The 21,616-nt window shown below is 38.7% G+C and overlaps 1 long non-coding RNA gene across 1 annotated transcript; it reads right to left on the reverse strand.

Annotated features, from left to right (window-relative positions):
• Positions 1 to 234: 234 nt before the first annotated feature.
• LOC145270518 (uncharacterized) lies at positions 235 to 11,296 on the reverse strand. Its single transcript, XR_013865411.1, has 2 exons — positions 11,095 to 11,296; positions 235 to 3,229 (listed from the first exon to the last, which is right to left on the reverse strand). It is a non-coding gene; the product is annotated as an uncharacterized LOC145270518 (long non-coding RNA).
• Positions 11,297 to 21,616: the final 10,320 nt, after the last annotated feature.

The raw sequence follows: 21,616 nt of genomic DNA on the forward strand, positions 1-21,616 counted from the left end.
TATGGTTCTCGTTAGATTTCGGTTCACTAATCAGGGGTTTGGAATTGTGGTGAACTACACTAATCGTGGTTTTGAGCGAACTGGCCATTGATTTGTTTAGCTCTAATTTTCTTGTCTTTACCCCTGATCTGTTCAGCTAAGCCATTAATTAAAGTTTCATATTCTGCTTTCTTTTCTAAAAGCTGGTGATCTTCAATGTTATATTTTCTCTTCATTCTATTTATTATTTTTAGGAGATGTGGGGATCATGATTGGTTCACAGTATAGAAAATTATTTGGGAGCTTCTTTTCTGAAAGTATCTATTTTTCTTTGAAGCTTGATCTTCCACTTTGGTGTTACAGTTTTGGCTCTCTTCCTCCTCATTTCCCCTTTTTTTCTTTTTTTTTTTGTACTGAACATATGGTACCCCATGCCGGACAGTTTTGGGTTTCCATTTGGCCATTCATTTGTTTAGTTTTAATTTTATTGTCGTTACCCCTGATCTATTCAGCTAATCCATTAATTAAAGTTTCATATTCTGCTTTCTTTTCTAGACACTGATGATATTTGATGTTATATTTTCTCTTCATTCTATTTATTGTTCTTAGGAGATGTGGGGATCTCGTTTGGTTCACAGTATAGGAAATTATTTTGGGAGACTTCCTTTCTGAAAGTATCTATTTTTCTTCCTCCTCATTTCCTCTTTTGGTCTTTCAATTTGCATATAACCTGCAGCACCGAAGTTAGCATGGTTTATCTCAGTTATGGTTGAATTTGAGTCGTTCTTCAATCTCCATTGTTTTGGTCAGTTCGATTTTATTTGCAAGCTCTTCTATTTCTTGTTCAGTTGATTGGTTAATAATTAGCTTTTGATCCAAAGATCATGGTGGTGATGGTCCTCTATTATGTCTTGGTTGGGTTCGTCATCTGTTAAGTAGACTAGGTTTGGTGTCATCCATGGCATCTTCTGTGTCAGATGTGCTATCTTCACTCTCATCAGAGTTTGATGATGAAGAGTCAGGTGGTTCAGTAAAGATCTGGATGTTTAGAATTACATCTGTTGTAGGTCCCATTATGGATATTTCATGGATAGATTGCTGCTGGTGGAAATATATCCTCCTTCAGCATTGGGAGAAGTTGCACAATAGCCTTCCGAACGCGCGCTGGTGCGTAAACGTGTTTTGGTGACCTTCTTATACTGAGTGATTTCCCGGCAGTATTTTTCCTTATCTGGCTTCATATTCATGATTTTCATGAAAGTCTTCCCTGCATTCATATCGTGATACGTCCTCATACTGATAGCTCAGAGCGAGAACACCAGGAAGGTAATCAGAAGGTACTCCTGTGAGTATTTATATGGTTAATTTAACTAGATTTTATAGGCATATTGAGGAGACCTTATTTGGAAACGTTTAATACTTCACTAAGGTTTAAGAAATCAAGGGGCTTAATCAAGATTTTATGGACTAAAATATTCACACAATATGGATTTTCTCCTTGAGTGTGAGTTCTCATGTGAATAACTAAATATGACTTTTCACGATATGGATTTTTTCTCATATGAATAACTAAATATAACTTTTCAGAAAAAGAATATCCATACACTTGCACATCTCTTGCACTTGGTTCACCGAATATATTCGCCAGATAGTTTTTTAAATTCTTTTCCATTAGTCCACTTGCTCCTATAATAACTAGTATGATGGATATCTTATTAAGATTTTAGTTTCTTTGCATGTCGTATATAAGTTCTTGGTATTTTGTTTTTTCTCCATCTAAACTCAGATCCATTAGGGACGCTTACTTCGACTAGGGTTGCCACTTTCCTCTCTTGTCCTATATCACTATGTTAGGCTTAATAACCCCATTTCTAGGTATGTAGCTGTAGGTGTTTAATAATCATAGCAGATGGTGTATGACTTATTTCCAACTGTTCTTTCTGGTAAACATATTACCAAGACTTACTACAACATTATTCAAGTTTTTACAGATTTTCCAGTGGACATATTTACACACACCATTGTATTGCATTGTATAATAGCCCCCCCCCCCAACAGGACTTTACAACTGTGTGGCAGCGTGAGTTCTCATATGACTCATTAAAATAGATTGTTGACGAAAAGAACATCCACAGACTCCACATGAATAAGGCTTTTCTCCAGTGTGCGTTCTTATATGTCTAGCTAAATTCGTTTTTTCAGAAAAAGATTGTCCACATATTTTACAAGAATGTGGCTTTTCCCCAGAGTGAGTTCTCATATGTCTTAATAATTTTGATTTTTCAGAAGAAGAATATTCACACAATTTACAAGAATGTGGCTTTTCCCCAGAGTGAGTTCTCATATGTCTCACTAATTTGGATTTTCCAGAGCAAGAATATCCACACACTTCACAGGAATGTGGTTTGGCCCCAGTGTGAGTTCTCACATGTGTCACTAACTTTGATTTTTTAGAACAAGAATATCCACACACGTCACAAGAATGTGGCTTTTCCTCAGTGTGAGTTCTCATATGCATTTTTAATGAAGATTTTACAGAAAAAGAAGATCCACATACTTCACAAGAATGTGGCTTTTCCCCAGTGTGAGTTCTCATATGTATGATTAAATTCCATTTGATAGAAGAAGAATATCCACACACTTCACAAAAGTGTGGCTTTCCCCAGGCGTGACTTCTCATATGTCTCACTAAATTCGATTTTGTAGAAGAAGAATAGCCACATACTTTACATGAATGTGGCTTTCCATCAGGGTGAGTTTTCATATGTCTCACTAAATTCGATTTTCTTGAAAAAGAATAGCCACACACTTCACAAAAATGGGGCTTTCCCTCAGCGTGAGTTTTCATATGTTTCATTAAATTCGATTTTTTAGAACAAAAATATCCACACACTTTACAATGATGTAGCTTTTCTTCACTGTGTGCAGACATATTTAAATAAAATTTATCCTGGAACAAGATTATCACTACTTAGTTATAAGCAATACTGAATTTTTTCCTCACTTATTCTATTGTAATTCAGTTGTTGATGCGAGTTTGATTTTATTTTAAAGAAGCCTTAATTTGTATCATTTATCGTTTAATTGATGAGAGATATTTTATAGTGTAAAAGTTAAAATATTGACTTTTCTTACATTTGTGTGCATACGTTTTTGTTGTCTTCCGTGTAAGGCACAAATTGTCTATAGAATAATGTTTTAGGAAAATGATGATCATTAAAATTCTTTAAAAACGTTCAGGCAGGAACATCTGTAAAAAATAAAGAAATAAAATTTAATATTTTAATATCATTCTTTATTTTAATCGTATCAACAAAACAAGACACATAACTTTTTAAAACATTTAAAAATCACAAAAATAAACATTTAATTCACAAACATATTGTTTTAATGTTTAATACTATTCATGTTTAATATTATTCATAGTATTTTTAATAGAAAAAGGGATTATGTAACTAAACAAGAATATCCACACACTTCACACTTTTTCCCTTATGTGTATATTCATATTTAAATTGAATTTTACCTGGAGTAAGATTATCACTACCAAGTTATAAACAATATGAGATTTTATCCGGACTTTTTACATTTTAATCTTTAGTTGTTGATGCAAGTTTTATTTTATGCTAAAAATATCGTAGTGTAAATGTTATAATATTCTGTTTTAAATTAGCAGATTATTCTGAAATGTTAAATTCGATATCTAATGATTTATAAAAACATTAAACAATAATTTCACAAATTTAAATATGATATTCTTATCACTATTTGCTAAACAATCCAGATAAAATAACTTTTCACACATATCTGGCTTATAATGTTGTGTGCAGTTGTTTTTGTTGTCTGTCACGTAAGGAAATAATTGTGTATAAAACAAGAAATATAACTTTATAAAACATTTAAAGATCACAGAAATAAACACTTAATTCACATTCATATTGTTTTAATGTTTAATATTATTCATAGTATTTTGTAATAGATAAAGAAATTATGCAACTAATAAAGTAAAATAAACAATAATATAGGCTCATTCCATGTCAAATCGATAAATTTAATTCACATTCATATATTAATTTTATTTTTATTTCGGACTATTAGTCTCATCTTTATTAGTTGTTGTTTTTTGATCTTTTTATTGGTTCACAACGTTTCGGCCAACTTCCTCTGGCCTTCGTCAGGTGGTAACCGCGACGGATAGGAACTTCGAATCTCCTAACTGCATTCTCAGCCATCACTGCCATCCGTAGTTGTTGTCGTCTCACCACATTTTTGACCAATTACCTCTGGCACGCTTTGGGTGGGATTGAAACCGCTATCTTCAGACAATGTTCATCTGGAACCGTAGAGATTCAACGTCTCTATCAACTGCGCCCCGAAACGTTGTGAACCAATAAAAAGATCCAAAAACAACAACTAATAAAGATGAGACTAATAGTCCAAAATAAAAATAAAATTAACATATAATGCTCATCTCAAAAAATGAATTCCAATTAAGGAATAATATATATACACATTCATATACTTTAAATATTTAATATTATTCATAGTATTTTGTAATAGATAAACGAATTATGCAATTAATAAAGTAAAATAAACAATAATATAGGCTCATTCCATGTCAAATCGATAAATTGGGGGGAGGCACAAACCATATCCGACACGGATTTTTAAAAAATTTGCTACACTTATAGATCTCCATGAAAGGAATTGAATGGCACTTGTTAAACATCTCAAGGTAAAGGGATTTCTGCGATGTGGGTGTTTTTTGTTTTTTTATTCAATTTTCACCCAAAACAAGGCACAGTGCCACTTTGAAGCAGGGGGATACTATCAGGGACTTAATTAGCAGGGTCATTATGAAGGGAGATGAGTGGAAAGATGTTTGTTAACATTACACTTGAACTTGTGCAAATGAGTGCAGTTGGGAAAGCTGAATCCCGGAAGGGAGTTCCAAAGACCCGCAGTTCTGGGGAAGAAACTATTGGAGTAAAAGGCTTTCTTGCACCTAGGGATCTCTACTGTAAATGAATGAGACTTAGTAGCTTGTCGGATTTTTCAGGGGTAGTTACGTCAGGGAGGTACAAATTTTTGCAGTTCGGCAGAGCATTCACCATTAAAGTATTTGTAGAACAGGCAGAGGGATGCAACATCTCGTCGATGGGACAGAGGCTGAAGTCTAGATGACAGTTCAGGACCGATCAGGTTGACGACTCTCTTTTGAACCTTGTCCAGGAGCGAGAGACAAGCAGCAGATGCACCAGCCCAGATGTGACAACAGTACTCCATATATGGGTGAATGGTGGCCTTATAGAGGTACAGGATACTGTCAGGCGTAAGTAGTTTTCTAGCACGGTAGAGGAAGCCAACCTTCCTTGCAGCAGCCTTGGCAATGATCTCAATGTATCTATTCCAGTTCATATTCCCTGTAAACGTTAGGCCGAGGACTTTACAATAAGTACTTTCAGGCAATGGGTTCTTGGCCATTGCTATTGGTGGTAGAGAAGTTTCTTGTAGTTATTGAAGGAAACAAGCTTAGTCTTAGCAGCATTGAATGTGACCATCCATTTTTGTCCCTATTCCACTACAGATTGGAGGTCATCCTCTAGTGTTTCTGCCATTTCCTTGGATATGTGTTCATTTGTTTTCCCCTCATATCTGTTATAGAGAGTGGTGTCATCGGCAAATATACCCATCTCCAAAATAATTTGATCAGGGAGGTCATTTACGAATATCAGGAATAATAGAGGTCCAAGGATAGACCCCTGAGGTACTCCTGCATTTATGTCATATTGTTTAGATGTACGACCCTCGAGGACAACTTTGATTTTTCTCTTACTTAAGGATTTAATTACATTATGAATTCTTCCAGTGATTCCATATGATCTATTTTTCCTTAGAATACCATCGTGCCATACCATGTCAAAAGCCTTAGATATATCAAGGGCTACCGCTCTACCCTCCCCTGTTTTGCCAATGGACGGTATATACGTTCAGAAACTACAGTTAAGATATCTGCTGTTGAACGGGCTTGCCTGAATCCATATTGTTTGTCAGTCAGGAGTTTAGCAGCTGTTAGGTGCTTGACTAGGGCTTGATTAACATAATACACAAATATTTTGGCGAAAAGCGGGAAGAGGCTAATGGGGCGATAATATAGTGGGTCAGTTCTGTCACCAGAATTCTTGAAGACTAGTACCACAGAGGCGGTTTTCCAGCAGTCGGGAAAACAAGATTCGTTAAGGCATTTATTGTAAAGTTTGGAGAGAACTGGAGCAACATCGGCAGAGCATTCTTTTAATAGCACAGCCGGGATGAGATCTGGTCCACATGCTTTTGAGGTGTCTAGGTTTCTTATAATAGCATGTACCTGAGAAGGGGTGATTTTCAAATCGTCTAGTGTGGCGTCTGTTCACAGAGGAAAATCAGGGAGGGAGTGGTGTACCGGGTTCAGTGTGGAGTTTGAAGCAAACTGACTGGCAAGCAGATTAGCCTTGTCAGTTGCCGTGCAAGCAACCTCATGATTGTTTGATAGTGGGGGAATAGTTTATTTTTGGAATCTAATAAACCGGATATTGTTTTCTGTTATATCCTCAGCATCGTCATTCCAATTAAAACCAGAAGAACTGAAGAACTTTCCGAACGACCTTCATCCACTATGTCGAGAGATTACAAGGCAAAACCTGGCGCAAGGGCTTACGACTCTGATAACCTCATCAAGGCTGCAGCAGACATCAAGGGAGGAAAGTATCAACGTGAAGCCTGCAGGGCCTGAGTTGTGCAAAGCTGCAATACTACCTTCAGGTGACTTAGGGTGAAAGAGTACTGCAGTCACCAGGTGGACAGACCATCATTTCATCCATAATGGAGAACGCCATTGTCGAGCACATGCTGGCTGTGTCAAAGTAGGGATTCCCATTCGACATCATCGATCTACGAATGACTGAATAAATTCAAGGACAATGTCCCTGGTGAGAACTAGGTGCAGTCATTTATGAAGTGGCACAAAGTTCATATAAAGAACCACATATGTCAAAACATTTAAAAGAAAAAAGCTGATGTCAGTATTGGCTCGATCAACGAATATTTTGCAGAGTTGGCCAGGACACTAGAAGGAGTCCCTCCAGAGAATTTCATCAATTACAACACAAACGTGGTGCAAAATGCCCTGAACGTATCATCCATGCAATCAGATTTTACATGAATGCACTGACAATAACATAGCCTTCGCTGCCTACCCCCAAACGTCACACATCTGTGCCAACCCCTTGATGTGGCCTTCTATGGTCCAATGAAAAGGAAGTGGAGGTTTATCCTCACTGTGCGGAAACAATCAGGGAGCAAAAATGCAGTCACTGTTCCTAAAGACATTTCCAAAACTGCTCTGTAAATTGAGCTCCCCAATCAAAGGGAGCACCTAATGGCAGGCTTTTGCAAATGTGGCTTTCACCCCATGGATCCACAGCCAGTCCTCAATCGCCTGCCCACGACTGCAGAATCTGAGGAGATTGACAGAGTCAACACTTCAGTCTCAGAGGTATTTCTAAACCACCTGAGACTTTTATGACATGGTGAAGAGTGGCCAGTCACAAGGGAAAAGCGAAGACAGGTAGACGTCAGTCCCGGTAAAAGCATTGGAGCACTGGAGGAATGACGAGGAGGCTCCAGCAGCACCGGAGGATGAGGAGGTGTCTCAAGCAGCCTCAGAAAGTGGAGAGGCTATTCACGAGGCCAACAAAACTGTGACTGACTGAGGGGGAGGGAACCAACTCTGAGAATGAGACTGAAAGGTGAAACATTTTTGAAACTTTCAATTTTTGATGCCATCATGATGTTCTATTTACTTACAGTATTAAAGTTATTATATTATCATTTTATGCTTTGCTTACATTTTTGTTTTTTTGTCATGGTATCCATGTTGGTTTAGTTTTTTAGCCATTTTCTGAACCTAAAAATTCTGTCAGGCCATAAAAAGCTGATCATGTAAAGGGTCTTTTCAGTGGTTTTGTCAGCCCATAGGGAGGAAGGGTTACTAAAACCATGCAGTTTTACTGAGATTTATAAGAGAATTTCATAGTGTGGTCTTAGTCATCCCATGCCAAAGAGACTAAGACCGCACCAAAATGGGCATGTGCTACATAGAAATAAAAGAATTTACTCATTGAAGCTATGCAGTTGATGCACACAATCAGTCACTCTAATATATATTTTAAAAATTGAGTTTACAATGATTTTTGTTGATCTGGCACAATTATGAATTTAAAAATGTTGTCTTAGTCAATCCAGTCTATGGTACTCGGCTTTTACATTAAAACAATATAAATATTTACACTCAGTTTTTACACTAAAACAATATAAATATTTACACTCGGCTTTTACACTAAAACAATATAAATATTTACACTCGGCTTTTACACTAAAACAATATAAATATTTACACTCGGATTTTAAATAAAAACAACATAAATATTTATACTCGGTTTTTACACTAAAACAATATAAATATTTACACTCGGCTTTTACACTTAAACAATATAAATATTAACACTCAGCTTTTACACTGAAACAATATAAATATTTACACACGGCTTTTACACTAAAACAATATAAATATTTACACTCGGCTTTCACACTAAAACAATATAAATATTTACACTCGGTTTTCACACTAAAAGGATATAAATATGTACACTCGTTTTTTACACTAAAACAATATAAATATTTACACTCGGTTTTTACACTAAAACAATATAAATATTTACACTCGGTTTTTACACTAAAACAATATAAATATATACGCTCGACTTTTACACTAAAACAATATAAATATTTACACTCGGTTTTTACACTAAAACAATATAAATATTTACACTCGACTTTTACACTAAAACAATATAAATATTTACACTCGACTTTTACACTAAAACAATATAAATATTTACTCTCGGTTTGTACACTTAAACAATATAAATATTTACACTCGACTTTTACACTAAAACAATATAAATATTTACACTCAGCTTTTACATTAAAACAATATAAATATTTACACTCGGATTTTACACTAAAACAATAGAAATATTTACACTCGGTTTTTACACTAAAATAATGTAAATATTTACACTCGGCGTTTACACTAAAACAATATAAATATTTACACTCGGCTTTGACACTTAAACAATATAAATATTTACACTCGGCTTTTACATTACAACAATATAAATATTTACACTCGACTTTTACACTAAAATAATATAAATATTTACTCTCGGTTTTTACACTAAAACAATATAAATATTTACACTCGATTTTTACACTAAAACAATATAAATATTTACACTCGATTTTACACTAAAACAATATATATATTTACACTCGACTTTTACACTAAAACAATATAAATATTTACACACGGTTTTTACACTAAAACAATATAAATATTTACACTCGACTTTTACACTAAAACAATATAAATATATACACTCGGTTTTTACACTAAAACAATATAAATATTTACACTCGACTTTTACACTAAAACAATATAAATATTTACACTTGGTTTTTACATTAAAACAATATAAATATTTACACTCGGCTTTTACATTAAAACAATATAAATATTTACACTCGGCTTTTACACTAAAACAATATAAATATTTACACTCGACTTTTACACTAAAACAATATAAATATTTACACTTGGTTTTTACATTAAAACAATATAAATATTTACACTCGGCTTTTACATTAAAACAATATAAATATTTACACTCGGCTTTTACACTAAAACAATAGAAATATTTACACTCGGTTTTTACACTAAAATAATGTAAATATTTATACTCGGTGTTTACACTAAAACAATATTAATATTTACACTCGGTTTTACGCTAGAATAATAATAAAAAAAAAATGCCTGACATAAGACAGTCATCTGGGAGTCCCGATTATCATTTTCAAATCGAACATTAAACAAATTGCTCAAAGAAAGCCACCCAATAAATTTAATTGTGACACATCTGCATATGTACTATGACAAATAATATTTCAACGGTATCTTGGTTTATTAAATTGTTAGGCGCAAGTAAAGAATAGTTAACAACACTTGGGTTATTATCGTATCCCACTCAAATCAACGCAAAAATCGATACAAGGTCTTCCCGCTTGTCTTCCTCGCCAGAAAAAAAATTAAACTGAACGATTATATGTCTCGTTGACTGCGATTTGGACTTAAATTTATCGTAGATGCTCAATTTAAGTTAAATTTATATAACAAAGTCTTAAATATTTATAATTTGTGTTTTTTTATTCTATTTTTCGAGATATTTTATAATGCCTTTTCAGACGTGATGGCAAACAAAAAGTTGATTTTTATTTTATTTTTTTTTATCATGGAAACTATGTTGGCTTCGATAGTAAATATTTATTAATTAGTTTTTCTACATAAAGTTTCTGTTAATTGGTGATGGCCAATAAATGGGCGATCATTTTTATGTAAACTTTATTAAAGACAGTGTTACTCATTCTATAATCTTAAATATTGAATAAAGCTTCACAATTTGCACAGAAAACCGTTTTTACAAATATTTTTTTTAAAATCAATTAAATACCAAACAAAAAAAAAAAAAATGAAAAACAAAGTTTTTTTGTGCTCAGTTGCCTAACAATTCAACCAACTTCGAATTAAATACTTTTGTTTATGGTAAACATTATTATTGTCTCAGAAATAACGTAAGTTTTACTTAAATAAACAAATTTTTGACATTTAAATCTAATTGTCAGAGTGACTATATTTTAAGAAAAAAATTTTCAATCATAAATTTTTATTCACGTTTGTTATAAAGCATAGCGGAATCAATATTTTTATTGGATTGCAATAAAAATAACCCCTTTTTTTAATATCAATTTTTTAAAATAATATTTCTGAAGGGGTGGAAAAACGAACTGGCTTTCTGTTTCAGATTATTTTAAAATTTATTCAACTGGATTTTTAAATCGTAAAAAGAACTAACCTTTCGCATTGAATTACAATAAAAATAAACTTTTTTTTTAATATTTAAGATTATTTTAAAGTTGTTGAATGATAGTTTTTAAAAATGTTTAAAAAAAGAAACTTACCTTTCATTCAGGGAATTAAATACGAGAAAAGTCGTTTTTTTTTTCATTTGTGTTCAAAACAAAGTTGTTTTGTTTGTAAGGATTTCTTTAGTAAATTGATACAACTTTTTTTGTGTGTCCAATTCATTAAGAAATAAAATGTATGAAAATATAAAAGAATCAAAATGAAAAAAATGAAAAACACGATTTCAACGTGAAATTATTTAAAGAGAAAACTAACTGCTAAAGAACAAAGAACTTAAGGTCATCGTAATATCACGGTGTAGTCATTATTTTGTTCCTTGTGTAAAAATGGCTGTTTTCCTATCAAGTTTAGATTATATTTGCCAATTCTTAAGCCTTTTCGGTACTTGTATTGTGAATTTCTATTTCGTATTCAATTCATTTAAAAAAAAAATATACGAAGCTTTAAAAATCATAACATCCAAGGCGAGAACAATATTCCGAATAATCCAAATGATCCTCATATACAAAATATTGTAAAACTGAATATTTCACACAAACAATTCAAATAAAAGGAAGGAATTACACGAAAGGTGAAGTCAGTCAAATGACAAAAATAGATTTTGACTAAGAAATTAAACTATGACCACATGATTACATAATGGGACTTGAAAGTTATTGTTATCAAACTCGATTCGGTTAAACCTACGATAACTTGCACTCATGTTTCCAGACTTAAACCTGCTAATTAGCCTGTTTTACATAAAATCATCATTAAACAAACAACGATCAAAGTGTAGTACATGTTTCTTATTTGTTTGTTTATTTCAATCATGTTTCGCGTTATCATGATTGTAGCGATTTCAAGAGAGGCTTTATTTATCATCGGTTCTTATACTATACCATGCAATAACGCCTTCTTTGATGAGGAAGTAGTATAATGTGTAAAATGCTTCGGCTTCCGAGTGTGAATATGCGAGAAAATAGATCAAAAAACAAATCGATATTTAACTCCTACTTGTCGTACAACTTGATCAAACGCGATTTTATTTACGCGATATATATTTTGGCAGGGGGAGGTAACTATTCTTGGAGTTATGCCCCTTTAATTGCAAACACTACATTTTTTTTTTCAATTCGTGGAATTCGTGGTGGAATAATATATATACTCGTAGCCAAATTGAATATTGAAATGCTCATATCTGGTTCCATGGGACGAAACGGTACTTATACAGTTTAGTGACGACGTTAAAAAATGGAAATATTGAAAAAAATTTTTTATTGTACATAACTGTTATAGACTGAAGTTTTCCGAAAAAAAATTTCACTTCATTTGATCAAGTAGTTTTTTTTTTTTTTTTTTTTTTTACAGCGAAAAACAATTATTTATCATGACGACGTCAACGTGGCCATTTTGGAAATGTACCTAGCAGAATACCTCCATTTTAGGCCACATTTCGCAATCTAGCCTTTTTTCTCGTCATATCGAGATGCGCACAATTTTTTTACGTTTTTCTCTTTTTTTTTAAATCTGCAATTCTTTTGCGTTTTTTTTATTTTTTAAATAAGAATACTATTGAATATGCAAAGAAATTGAAGAATGCAAAGAATTGAAGAATTTTTATACGAGATTATTTTCGAAACATGCGCAGTTGGACACGCATGGATAACTTCGAAACTTCGTTTATTTACTTCTGTCACAAATTAAAAAAAAAAAAAAATATATATATATATATCTTTCTGGTGGGGGGAAAAGGGCTAGATTGGCCTAAAATGGAGGTATTCTGCTATGTACGGCAGTTACCGGCCCTTGGGGAATTCCTGGGCCTGCAATAACATTTCCAAAATGGCCACGTGATCAATAATTGTTTTTCGCTGTAAAAAAAAAAAAACTACTTGATCAAATGAAGTGAAATTTTTTTTCGGAGAACTTCAGTCTATAACAGTTACGTACAATAAAATTTTTTTTTTCATTATTTCCATTTTTTTATGTCGTAACTAAACTGTATAGGTACCGACGAAACTGCATAAAAATTGGCAGGTTTTTTTTAATATTCTGTGTTTAAATTTTTTATGACAATTGGTTAAAACAAATATTTTCAAACCTCTGAATTATACTTTAATCTGCATACATTTGTATATATAGTGTCTAGGTACGCTACAACAGAACACCGACTACTCTAACTTAGTTTTTTTAGGGAGAATTTTCCAATTTTTGTTTTTTCATTGGAGCACAATTTAAAATTAGAGGAAAAAGTCGTCTAAAACAAATGTTTTTTTAAAAATGCATTAGAGCACTTTTGGGGGGAACTTTTCCTTTATTTTGTCTTACCGATTAGAATACCATTTAACATTTATAGGAGATTTTACTGTTTTCTCTTTAAATTGGAGAGGAGGAGGGGTGTTGGACCGCCCCAACCCCAACTCCTACCCCAATGTAAACAAAAAACACTAAAATCTCCTAAAAATGTTAAATGGTATTCTAATCGGTAAATGTTGGCGCATTAGTTACGGGAAAATGGTTAATTAAACTGCAGAAGCACCTGTTAAGCCACACAAGTTTATCATTGAATCCCCTCTAGAAAAGAACGAAAAATATAGAAATGTTTAGTGCTTATGTTTCTGTAACCCGCTTGCTTTAGATCAATTTAAATGCATTAAAAACTACAGAAGACAAAAAATCCCCCCTAAAAGTGGTGTTATGTATTTTTTTTTAATTTTGTTTTAGACAACTTTGTCTTCTAAGTTGAAATTGTCGGAAAATGAAACTAAATTTCTTTTTTTCTTCTTCTTGTTTATATTTTTTTCATATAATTTTAAATTGTCCGCTCCGTGGAAGATTCATACATAATACAAGAAGGTAGTTTGCTACACAAATGCACATTTAACAGCTGTTGTTTATGCTACCACGCGCATACAATGATGACAATTTTTCTCTCCTCAAAATTTGAAAACGTCTGGAATCTTTTTAATTTTTATACCTTAATTTTCTTGCCTGATGATATCTATTATGATTGAAATGGTCTGCACATCGTAGCAAGATATGACTGTATTTACACCCCCCACACACGCACCACACGCATATATATATATATATATATATATATATATATATATATATATATATATATATGTATGTATGTGTGTGTGTGTGTGTGTGTATGTGTCTGTGTGTGTAATTATTTTTTTACTATAATAATTAAATACCTACAGACACTAGTGTTTCATCCTTTCGGGATTCTTCAGTGCAGGGTGTCACGATTACTACCAGTCGAACAATTCGAACCCCGCGACACGAGACATCTCTGGCTCGATTAGCGGAGGCCGTATCCATTCGACTACCATATATATATATATATATATATATATATATATATGAGAGAGAGAGAGACAGAGAGAGAGAGAGAGACAGAGAAAGAGACAGAGAGAGAGACAGAGACAGAGACAGAGACAGAGCATCATATTCTCATATATATATATATATATAGATATATATGTATATATATATATATATATATATATATATATATATATATATATAGAGAGAGAGAGAGAGAGAGAGAGAGAGGGGGACACCGTATTCCCATTGAGACAAGTGTGATAAAAAAGCACGGAATTTTTCTGTTTCACTTTTTTAATTTTTACTTTCTCCAATCTCTGAATATTTTTTTTGGCGTTTTTCTCAAAATTGTTTAGGTTGGATACGCTGAATGTTGTATTTTGTATTGTTCTTTGTGAGAAGAGTAAGAGTCTTAGTGAGAGATTAGTCGTAATTATGTTGTTGGAAGAGATGCTAGTTATTATATATATTCATTGTGAATGTTCATATTGTTGAGATGTTCATATTGTAAGAGATGGGATTAAGAATGAAACGGGAGTGTTTATATAACATAAATACTTTGACACATATTCTTTAACATCTAACACATATTTTTTAGATGATGATTTTACCAAATGGTTCTTATACATAAATGGACAATACCTTTTCTCGTTGTAATGATGAACACAGAAGACGGCAGTATGAAAAACATGATGATCATTTATTTCTTCCAATTGACCGGTCAATGGCTTTGCATCCAGGAATTCAAAGTTTATTTACATCCTTTTCTTCTAAAACCCTCTTGCTTCCAGATGGTGCCTAGGTTCAGTCAACCCCTCTGCGTCCCTGGTCGGACTCTCGTCTGACTCTCTGACTCCCTCTCTAACTTTTACTTCGGACTCTTTATTTAGAAATCACATGTATGTCTGGCTAACTTGACTATAATTCACGTGTCATCAACATGCGCGATTTGCACGTTTTTGAAACATTCTGATGACCAGGAAATTTCCCAATTTCCTTTGTTGTTTTACAAAGGAATTTAACCAACTTATTTAATTCATAAAACCCATATTTTAGCGTGCACATTCTTTCTAACAATGTGCATAGTTTCCAGCGAAATTTGTATTTATTAAATATTTTATCAGAATCAACAATTTACAGGACATTCAATTTAAAACCTATTGTTCTTTAAAACTTATCTCCAGGGTTCGATTCCCGTTTTCTCTGATTTTATTTTCATTTACTAATTCTCTTTATTTTTACTTACATGAAAAAGAGGACAAGCCTTTTTCATGTAACACACACACACACACACACACACATATATATATATATATATATATATATATATATATCAGGAGTAGATAACTCTAATGTGGCCATATCTCTTTAATTTTAAACATTACCATCTCTTGCCCTCGTCTACGCTTATTTATTGAACATTCTTTACCATAGGTCGCTGGGTAAATGGCTGGATCCTTCTATCGATCCAGTAGATATCTCACGGCTGATGCAATTTAAAAAAAAAATGACTCTCGTGAGTGTATTCGTTGATATCTTACATGCTTTTATATAAGTGATTGGGTTCTCTGTTGATGAACTGTGTCCGATATATACTCGAAACTCAAAACAATGAAAAGAATACGCTGTTGTCATAGCCCAAGTTATTAATCCCTGTCGGTGGTTAGTATATAAGTGCGATATAAAACCAGTGCATCTGAGACAAAATTATACTTACCTGGTTTAGATACTTACCTGGCGTAGAGGTAACGGCGTGACGTCAAAGTGCAGTATCTGTTCTCAGACACTTACTAAGACTGACAAAGTGCTTTACGCAGCCCACTTGGCCAAATCTTGGCCACTTAAGGGTTTTTTCTTGTCCAGCCTAAAAGGACCGACCCCTTCTTTGGGTGAGTGGTCCTTTCGGCCAACTAACTGTTTGCTTTTCTTTCTTTTTTGCAGGTCCGTCCAGTGTCTGGATCCGACTTAAGCAGCCGGCAGGACTAGATGTAACCGACGTGCCATTAGGCGAAGGCCCTCTAGCTCCGAATCGGCGGGTCGGTGAAGGGCACTGGGCCAACAAAAAAAGAGGCAGGCCTCTGCCTCTAACACCATGGGGGACGCCCCTGGTGTTGTGACGAGGAGGGGGAGTGCCACATCCGGTGGCATTCCAGTGACGAGAAGGGGGGTGTCACATCCGGTGACACCCCAGTGCCGAGAAGGGGGGGTGTCACACCCGGTGACACCCCAGTGCCGAGAAGGGGGGGTGTCACATCCGGTGACACCCCAGTGCCGAGAAGGGGGGGTGTCACATCCGGTGACACCCCAGTGCCGAGAAGGGGGGGTGTCACACCCGGTGACACCCCAGTGCCGAGAAGGGGGGGTGTCACACCCGGTGACACCCCAGTGCCGATACCTGGGGATATCACCTTTGGTGATATCCCAGTGACGATGACGGGGGGCACCACGCTCGGTGGTGCTCCAGTACAGTGGAAGGTCCCGGGGGTCGTCACCCCCAGTTCGGAAGGGTCGCAAGCGTTCGGTAGTGCTGCGGGCAGTGTTGCAAATGAGGGGATCGCCACCCAGGAAGGCGCCCCCGGGACGAGCGAACGGGTCTCTGTGGTCGACACTAACAGGCCATGGATGCCGCCTACAACCGGGAGCCGCGAGGAAGTCGTCAAGGCCTGGAGTGACTTCATCAAGCAGACTCCAGGCGGAGAGGAGGAAGATATATCCAAGGCAGCGGCGGCGGCTAAGAAAAAGAAAAGGAGGCCTGTAAAACGTTGGTGGGTGCTCGATAACGAGACACCAACAGTACCGGAACAAACACAGTCGGCAAGGAGCAGCCCCCAAAAGTCGGCCACAGAGACCCGCAGAAGAACTAAATCAGCGGAGGTCATTGTTGTGGATGGGTGCTCCCCGGGGGGGTGGAAACCAAAAAGCGTGGAGCCGGCTAAGAACGAGGAGTGGCCAGCTCTCGCAGGTACAGACTCACCAATCCCAGAGGAGCAAAGAACACCACCTTCAACTCCTGTGGCAGCAGTGTGGGACGGAAAAGTCGCAGCGGAACAACGGAGCTGGGGTCCCCAACCCAAAGAAACTAGACGCCCCCAGTACTACAAGCAGCTCTTCGACGAGAAATATAGTAGCTACGTCGAGGGGAACAACATCAAAGTCGTCCCGGAAGCCCTTGAAAAAATACGGGAAAGATCGGTATCCCTGTTGACCTTAGACGCGAAAGGGAAAGGACTCAAAGGTGTGCCAAAGGATACAATGATGGAGCTGCTGGGCGAACTCAACATCATGGCCCAGTACGCGGTCCGGCGTTTCAACGCCATGTGGGAGGTCCTATTGCCGACAAAAGAAGACGCTGAGAAGCTGGCAAGAGGTGACGTCGTGTGGAGAGATATCAAAATTCGACCGGAATATCTCTCCAAGAGGAGAACGACCATAACGGTAACAGGGGTACCGTGCTTCCTCGTCGAAGAGCAGCTGGGGGCCATCCTGTCCCAATATGGCGATGTGGAAGAAATTGAGGCCATAAAAGGACCTAGAAATATCCACACCGGGGACTACCGGCTCCAGATGCGGCTAACCCGCAAAGAATTCCACGGGATCCCAGCCCAATTTACCTGCGAGGGCTGGTCGATGATCGTCATTGTTGAGGGCAGAAGACCACAATGGTGGCATTGCCAGAAAACGGGTCACGTTGCACGATTCTGCCCTCAAAAGAAGACAACAACGGTGGCGACCAAGAAAACCGAGGAGGAAGCAGGAAGAAAATCAAGGGAGGAGAAGAAAGAGGACGAAGCTGGGACCAGTAAGTGGAGCACCGTAACAGCCAGGACAGCCAAGAAAGCAGAGCCGGCTCCACAAACCGTATCACGACCTACGGCGACTACTGCTAAAAGGAAGCTCAGGGGCAGCTCCTCGGGCTCTGAGAGCGACAATGACAAACACCAGGAGAAGAGAGAAAGAAAGGAAGATCAAAAAGACCAGCACCCTGAGCTTCCGGAAAAAACCACCCCCCAGGAAGAAGTTCAGCTTACCCCTCCCCTTTTCACTACCCAGGATTCAGAGATGGAGCAACAAGGAGCTCCGGAAAACAACATCATAGAGGACCCAGAAGTCGAAATACCAGAACACAGAAAGTCGGCGGCCCCTAGGGAAGAAAGGACCAGGAAACTCCCTTTCTGGCCTGGGGAAAAAATATGCACCGCCGACCTAAGCCATACGGTCAGTGACCTCAACGGCCGACAGAAAAAACATATGAAAGAACTGGAAGCCCTCAAGGTGGTCGATGGAAAGGAGGTCACTGACCCGAAGAATTTCAGCAACGCTCCATCTCTCATTACCTTCGTCCGGGTGAACAGGGGAGGTAGAGCTAAAGCCCTCTGGAGGATGATCGAGGAGGGAAAGACAGCCTTCTCAGGATTCAAAATTGTAGACGGGGAGCACCCATCACTCAGCAAAATAGCCAACCAATGTGAAGGGAGGGTCCCACTTTACGTTCACCCTTCCTTTTATAGGGCACTAAAGATGACGTTTCCCCTGGACGTAGGAGGCCTGGCTCGAGACGGACGGCTTACGTCCGACCTGCTCACGGGCAGTCTCGGTCAGGCCTTCGACGTCCTGACCCCCGAGGATTTAGACCCCTAGTAGAGGAATACTACTAGATAGTGGAAACATGGAAACGAGCTTGAATTTAGCAAGTTTAAATGCGAGGGGCATGAGATCCCGAAGCAAGGCTGTTCGCGTGCTGAGGGATCTCGTGGCCCTTGAGGTAGATATAGCCACCTTGCAAGAGACCCACTTTGTTGGGGCCGGGGACTGCGATGTGCTGGTGAACGATTTTGATGTTTACTCAGCATATGGCAGTCTCTATAGCCGGGGGGTTTCTGTACTAGTGAGCCGCACTCTGTCTGCGACGGTTACACTTGTCCACGCGGACGCTCATGGGAGGCTGGTCGTGGTCGATGTTGCCGTTAAAAGCGGCGCGTTTCGGATCGTGGCAGTTTATGCGCCTAACATCCCCAGCGAGAGGGTTTCCTTTTTTCGGCGGGTGGAGGTGTTTCTCTCTTCGGGTCCGGAGCGGGTAGTTTTAATGGGGGACTGGAATGCCATCCTGGACCCCAATATAGATAAGGTCGGGGGGGTTAGAGGGTCGGGAGGGTGTGAAAGCAGCCTGTCTGACCTGATGGCCTCGTGCGATCTGGTCGATAGGTTCCGTCTGGATCACCCCGGGAGGGAGATGTGGACGTGGCAATCTAGCTCGGCCGCCTTTACAAGTTCATACTTGGACAGGATGTTAATTAGAAGGGGCGACACAGATTTCCTATCTTGTCCCACGTTCCACTGGTTAGGTCATTCGGACCACAAACTTGTTTTGGCCCGTTTGAAATTAGGTAATAGGCCTAGGTTGGCTGGCTACTGGAAGATGAACGCCTCCTTATTGGAGTCGGTCGACTTCCGGGAGCAGCTGACATTACTAATTCAGAGGGAGTTAGTGGGGGCGGTTACCGGGAGTAGATGGTGGGTTAACCTTAAGGCTACCATTAGGCGCTTTTGTGTCCAATACAGCCAACGCCTCGCGTTAACTAGGGCTCGGACCAAAAGGCACTTAGAGGATAGATTGACCCGGGCGGTGGCAGGGGGGGATTCCCTAGAACTAGCTCTAGTTAAGGGGGACCTCAATCGCTTGGCTAGCGAGCGATATGAAGGTCAGTTAATTAGGGCTAGGTTAGAAAGAGTTTCCAACGAAGCCATGAACGTTGACGCTGTTGAGCGTAAGGCTGCCCTAAGACGTGGCTCGGACGGGTACATTCGGGAGGTGAATAACCTGGGAGGGCGTCCTCTCGTGTCGACACGGGAGATCTGCAATGGGTTTCGGCAACATTTGGAGGGGCGCTTCACCAAACTACCCAGACTCCGCGGCCAGGAGTTTGGCAGCTATTTAGCTGGCTCGCCCCGCCTTACTGCGGCCCGAGCGGCTAGCTGCGAGGGGATGGTTACGGAGCGTGAGGTCATTACTGCGTTGAAGCAGGTTGGCCGCAACAAATCTCCGGGGCTCGATGGTTTACCTTACGAACTGTTCTTGAGGCTGTCGCCCATGTTTGTGCCCCTTCTGACGGGCGTGTTTAACCACTGGTTTGCCCAGGACTCGATCCCGAGGCAGGTAACCAAAGGAGTGGTCACGCTTCTGAAGAAGGGGAACCAACATGGAGGGGGGAATCTAGATGACTATAGGCCCATCACTCTGCTTAACGCAGACTTCAAGATTTTGTCCCGCGTTCTTGCGAATCGACTGCAGGCTGTTATCGGCGACTTGGTCGAACCGGATCAGAACTAGGCTGTGAAGGATCGATCGATTCAAAACAATCTGCACTTGATTCGCACGATCTTAGAGGGGGTAGAAGACGACACAGAAGCCGCGCTGATCAATTTAGATCAGTCCAAGGCGTTCGACAGGGTGGACCATGGGTTCCTGAGGGCTGTTGTGGAAACCGCCGGCTTTGGTCCGGACTTCCGCAAGTGGATCTCCGCCCTGTATCGTGATCCCGCGGTGGTGGTGCAAGTTAATGGTAGGTTGTCGGAGTCCTTTGGGGTCTCCCGGTCGGTGCAGCAGGGTTGTCCGCTGTCGCCTCTGCTTTATGTCCTGGCGTTGGAGCCCTTCCTTCGCAAATTAAGGGACGAGGCGGCGAGACCAGTCCTACGCGGCATAGCTCTGCCTGGCGGCAAAGTTGCCAGGGTGTCCGCGTACGCCGATGACGTCACCGTGTTCGTCGCACGACGAACCGACATTGAAGCGGTGGTAGAGGCGATCGCTGAGTATGAAGTTGTCACAGGGGCCGTGATCAATCGCAGCAAGTCCGTTGGCCTGCGGTTGGGCGCCTGGACCGGGGTAAACTCGCTTCCAGGTGCGTTCGGCTGGACAGATGGCCCAGTAAAGATCCTCGGTGTGTGGTTCGGGCCGGACCTCCAGCTGGACAAGAATTGGTCGGAAGTACAGACTAAGGTCGAGTCGTCAGTAGGGACTTGGATTCGGAGGAAATTGTCCTTGAAGGGTCGTGCGGAGGCATGTGCTACATACGTGTTTCCGCTGATCCTTTACCGTTTATCTGTTCTTCCCCTGCCTGCGGACCGCTGTAAGGCTTTAGAGCAACTCCTATTCAAACTTCTTTGGGTAGGAGGAAAGCCGTATGTCCGTAGACAGGTCTGTACACAGAAGCTTAGCGAGGGAGGCTTGGGAATGCCTGATCT

Source organism: Euprymna scolopes, chromosome 46, assembly GCF_053919585.1.
Source record: "Euprymna scolopes isolate OS-2025 chromosome 46, ASM5391958v1, whole genome shotgun sequence".
Lineage (NCBI taxonomy): Eukaryota > Metazoa > Mollusca > Cephalopoda > Sepiida > Sepiolidae > Euprymna > Euprymna scolopes.